This window comes from Pseudophryne corroboree, chromosome 1 (genome assembly GCF_028390025.1).
Source record: "Pseudophryne corroboree isolate aPseCor3 chromosome 1, aPseCor3.hap2, whole genome shotgun sequence".
Taxonomy (NCBI): domain Eukaryota; kingdom Metazoa; phylum Chordata; class Amphibia; order Anura; family Myobatrachidae; genus Pseudophryne; species Pseudophryne corroboree.
The window spans coordinates 733,025,397-733,030,284 of NC_086444.1; the positions used below are offsets into that span (position 1 = coordinate 733,025,397).

Genomic DNA, 4,888 nt, shown 5'->3' on the forward strand with positions numbered 1-4,888 from the left:
CAGTTTCAGTTGGCAGTAAAATGATTTCGCAATAATTTTATCAGTTGGGTTAAAATGCATAATGGGAGCAGCGTGGAGCAATGATACTTCATAAATAGCTGAATGTCATGTGCTTCGTGCCTCTGCATATTTCTGTTAGTAAATGCCCCCTGTGTTTTTATTCCTCACAGTTACTTGAAGCACAGTGATTGGTTGTCACCTGGTATTGCCCTCTTTTCTAATAAACAGGTACCCTGCACCTGACGACGTGGTGTGATAGCCTGGTGTTATTGTGTATTGGGATGTCATGATAGGGTGGCACTGTGGGTTGGCATGGTGAGGCAGAGGAATGGCATGGCAGGTGATGCGGTGAGTGACATGGTGGGATATTACACTGGGCAGTCATGATGGGGTGGCACTGTGGGGGGGAGGGTGCCAAACTAGGGGACACCGTGATCGCTGGTGCCAGCGAGGTGGGAATGTGGTAGTGAGACATGCAGCTACAGGTGCGGTCCTCTACCCGCTCCGCTGCTGATAATGCTTGGCTGATGGGCAGACCGACAATAATGAACTGCTGCAGCAGTCCGGGAGCAGCTCCTGCTCCCGACTCCTGTTAGTAAGACAGCTCCACCTGTAGATTAGGGGGGGCCGGCTCTAAGCTCTCGCTGCCCGCTGACATCTTAACAGACTCCCTGCCTCTGGATACCGGGTTGGCAGGGGCAGCTAGGCAGCAGTGATAGACTGCTGCAGCTGCCCCTAAACCTCCTCCCACTTCTTTACCACCGCTGCCGGGGTGAGAGGGGCAGCCCAGCCAGCAGTGATGGGGAAGAAGTAGGCGGCACTGCAGGTCAGTGACTGCCTACTTATCGTTCAGTTGGAACCAGATGGTTAAAAATACATTTACTAAACGTGGTGATGATCCTCAGCTATGCGACGATGACTTAGGGTCAGTATTTAAGAAACTAGAGACAGTTATGATTAAAGAAAACAAGTTGTGGTGGGAGGTAGCCACCCTGGAATAGTATCAAGCCTCTCGTATTGTTCCGAAAGGATTAAAAATTAACAAACAACCATCATTTGGTACTAGTGATGATATTTTTAAAAATGAATGGAACGCTATTTTGGAGAGTTGTTCTCAGTCCTTGGTTGATTTAATTATAAGGGAGAGAACCACCCTCCTGAAGAAACTTAACGACGAAATTAGTCTATTACAATCCATGGTACATCCTTTTAAGGATTTAGATGATTTTGTCTCATATGAGAAAGATCTGTTATTTAAAATAAATAAAAATACTAAAGAGTTGAGGGAGAAAAAACAGAAAAAGTTTTTTAGGGATATTAATCTTCCAGTGGCTCTGGACGATACGCCATGTTCTACCATGGCACAATCCAGCTCACAGGTTGATGAATATGTTATCCCTCCTAAAAAATAGAGAATTAATCATCACAGGCGAGAGGCCGTTAAGAACCCTAGATACCCTGATGAACATAGAAACTATCAGGATAATAGAAGGCGAGAGGTTGCTAATAAATCTAGACACCCTAATGAATATAGAAATGATCAGGATAATAGGAATAATAAACAACATCACCTAAAATGGGACACTAGGGGTGATCAATATAGGAACAACTATAATTCTTGGGCGCAAACAGGTCATAATAGACGGGACAATATAGCTAGAGATTGGGGAAATAATAAGCGGGAAAGAATAAACTCTGATTATACTCGGTTTAACTATCCGAATAGATTCTCAGCTTTAGAAAACCAGGAACAGCAGAAATCTTATGAATTTGAACGGTCTTCTTTTTTATGGGACCGCAGGACCCCAAGGAGGAACAAATACTAGCTATTAATACAAAGAAAACGAAGAGGGGAAAAAGAGCAGGTCAAAAACATAAACAAAAACATAAATCTAAGTCCCATAGAAAAAAACCTAGTACTTTGTTAACTGCAAATAGTAATGTAACTGATGGTACTGATTCAGCTAAGGAGAAAGTGTTTAATCTTACAGATAGAGAGCTGACTGAGGAAGAGTTGAGAGTCCTCCAAAAAGGACTCCAATTTGCCCCATCGTTTCACCCTAATTCTTTTAATTTATTTATCGATGTGCAGAAATACATAAGAAAGCTGACTATTAAACGTTTCTTTCTAAATAAAGAGAGAGAAGACGGCACACAAAGTATTGAATCCACTAATTCCTCTAGATTCAAACCACCATCCACTTTTTACCCCTCAAATTTTAAAGGTAGTTTCTTAGACTGCTTTAATAATGTGGTATGTGAGGAAATTAATAAAATAACACAAAGGGAACAGAAAAATAAAGGTAGTAATTTCCATAGGAATAAACAGTGCAATTTGTCCAAAAAAGAGTTCAGTGCATTAAAAACACTCAAAGATGATAGTTCGTTAATTATAAAACCTGCAGATAAGGGTGGAGGGGTGGTCTTATTAACACGGGATGCATATATAGGGGAAATAAATAAACAATTGGGAAACGGTGATACATATAAAAAAACTCAAGAATGACCCTACCTTAAGAATCAATAAAGCACTTTTAGAGTTAACTACTGATGCTCTTAATAAAAAAGTTATCAATAAGAATGAGTTCGACTTTTTAAATATAAAAGAACCAACTATCCCTTGAATATATGTTCTCCCGAAAGTGCACAAGGACCCCCTCCACCATCCGGGAAGACCTATTATTTCCGGCTGCAATAGTATCACAAGTAATCTTTCCGCTATGGTTGATTACTACCTTCAACCCTTAGTATTAGAAACAAAAGCCTATTTACGAGATACCGGTGATATTTTAAGGAAACTATCTTTATATAATTGGCAGGAGGGTGATTTACTTTGCAGTGCTGATGTAAGCACACTTTATACCATTATAAATAGAGAAAAGCGTTTGGTAGCAGTGTCCAACTTTCTGGATAAAAGCACTTTAGATTCTAATTTAAAGAAATTTATTTTAGATAGTATTAATTTTATCCTTACAAATAATTATTTTTTATTTTAGGGGTCTTTTTATCTACAGTGTGTGGGCACCGCTATGGGCACCAGGTTCGCCCCCAGTTACGCCAATCTATATATGGCCTATTGGGAAGACCAAGTGATATGGCAGGATGGCGTGCTGGTGACGGGCCTGGTGTCCTGGCATCGTTTTATCGATGATGTGCTTTTTATTTGGAGGGATGGTGAGGATCTTTTTTTTTTTTTTTTTTAATTCTTTATTTTCATTTTGCAATATAGAACATTTTCCAAATATGTCAACAAACATATCAAAAGTAGAACGTAGACAACAGTCTCGTATCTTATCAACTGTAGTTATAAAACATCAGTAAATGGTTGCGAAAAGGAAAGATTAACAGATTCATATATATTATCTCAAACTGTGTACCGTTCAGCAGAAGTCACAGAATCTGAAATAAAGAGCAACCCCGTAACAATATCGCTTAGCAACACAGTATTTAAACAAAGTGTGAGGTAGTAAACATTTGGAAACAAACAAAGAGAGGAGGACAAGGGGAAGAAGGGAAAAGGGAGAAGAGGAATGGGGGGGGGGGGAGAGTATATAGGCCACAAACGTAAAACATTTAGAGGGCACTGCGGGGGCCCCAACAACCTCCATCATTAGTGTGTATTCAGGGTGCATAGTCAGCATAGGTCTTAGTGGTTTTAAAGTCAATCCAAAGAAACCAGGTAGCTATATAGTCTGAGTGTTTATCTAAGGCTAAAAGGAAGGGAGAGAAAGAAGGCTCTTGTGTGGGCGCACTCTTGAAAGGAAAGGAAAATTCCTATAACATGTAGAGAGAGATACTTAAAACATAACTTTTAATGTTGACATTTATAATGAAGATACCCATATAAATGATCCATATCAAAGAAAGAAATGTGATAATTAGAATTAATAAAATGTTCTGGTCTGTTTAATCACACTAGGTAATTGGAATGGTTGTAGACATTGATTCGTCTTACCCCCAATTCCCCTGACCAGCACAGAATATCTGTGTTAATGGAACCAAAGAGTGATCATGAGAGTTATTTGATAAGTAAGACCTACTTGGGCTACTTAATTCGAAATTGGTTGGTCTCCTGCATTCAAATGAGCTAGACTTTCTGACGTAAGCCACAAAAATTAGTAGTAGGCCTCAAAAAGGAAAAGGAAAGGGGAAAAGAGAGTTAGTGGTGATACTGCTGTTGGCGTCGCAAACACATGTGAAGGGAAATGGTCCCAACTCTACAACACCGGGTATTCGCAGGAAGTCTCCTCTCCTGGTACTGACCCGGCCCAACGCTGTTTGGCTTCCAAGATCAGACGAGATCGGGCATTGGCAGCGTGGTATGATAGTAGAGAATTTTTATGATAGTACACCAATGAGAGTGCACCTATGTAGGAAACGGAAGAAAGAGGAAAAAAGGGAGACAGAAAAAGAAGGGGAAGAGGAAAAAGGAAATGAAAATAGTATATAGGAGAGAAAAGGAATGAATCAGTATAGCGTAATAGATGGATCTGCTTTCTGCGTTAGACACAGCTCAACAAATCCCACTTCTGTGGTATTGTGCTCCGTGAATCGCAGATGAGAGTCCATGAAGCAATAATGAAGTATGAGCAAGAGGTATAAAAGATATGCTGGGTTGAACTGTCAAAAAAATGTATATATCATCACAAAAGACTAGTCAGAAATTGAAGTGAAAAAAAATTACTAATAATTAAACATTGATTTAGAAAATCACATAGGTATTTATCGTGCATATTAGGGTAAAGTTAGAAATTCAAAGAACATGCTGAGGCTCACGATGAGTAGGATAATTATCAGACAATATACTGGCCTCCGCTGGAAAAAAACTTAGCATAATGGTATGGATACTTTAACAGATATTGATTTAGGAAAAATCAGGGAAGAAGAA

At 39.6% G+C, this 4,888-nt stretch overlaps 1 pseudogene; it reads right to left on the reverse strand.

Moving 5' to 3' along the window:
• Positions 1-4,214: 4,214 nt before the first annotated feature.
• Positions 4,215-4,333, reverse strand: LOC134934591 (5S ribosomal RNA; annotated as a pseudogene).
• Between the last annotated feature and the right edge of the window lie 555 nt (positions 4,334-4,888).